Below are 732 nucleotides of genomic sequence, written 5' to 3'. Positions count from 1 at the left end.
CATCTAGTCGCTGATTTGCATAGCCTGAGCGTGAGGGGGTGAGTGACGTGACAGCAGACCAATCGGATGTTAGTTCAAATCACCTGCTTTTGATTTTGAACCAATGAGAGGAGAGGCAGCTCATATGTGGGCGGGTCAACAGAAGATGCCAGTGTGCTTCCAGTTTTTATCACTGAGGTGTAAAGCCACGTTAATAACGAAGTTTAATTTAATAAATACGCCTCTCTTAATATTGTTATTATTATTATTTGTAGTAGTGGTAGTATATGTAATTATTACACAGTGCGATCGTCTTGTACCCCAACTGCTATTTCATATGCGTTGTTGACTTATTTATGTGTATTCACAGGGTGTATATTTCAGAGGGGCCCCTTCATTATGTAAAACATTCGCATTTCTTCCCCTTCCAATCAAAACAAGACAGGAGCAACTGACATTATTTTCCTGAATATATCAGACAGATTTATGTGTGATATGGTGTGGATATACAGAAAGATTTGAGTATTAGCAGAAATCTTACTGAAACATATTTGATCTATCAAACTGCAAGTGTTTATAAATGAATTAAAATAACATGAAAAGGTGCCACATGCAAGAGGTTACACAAGACACAAAAGAAGACAGGAGAATAAATGCAGCCTAGGTCATGTGTGTTGACTCAGCACATTAATATTAAATGAGAAAACCTGAGTATTTGAAAACAACACAGGATACACGAAAGTCTTGTTGCAT

Source organism: Amphiprion ocellaris, chromosome 22, assembly GCF_022539595.1.
Source record: "Amphiprion ocellaris isolate individual 3 ecotype Okinawa chromosome 22, ASM2253959v1, whole genome shotgun sequence".
NCBI classification, from domain to species: domain Eukaryota; kingdom Metazoa; phylum Chordata; class Actinopteri; family Pomacentridae; genus Amphiprion; species Amphiprion ocellaris.
The sequence above is the reverse complement of the archived record's forward strand: the minus strand, read 5'-3'. Positions refer to the sequence as shown.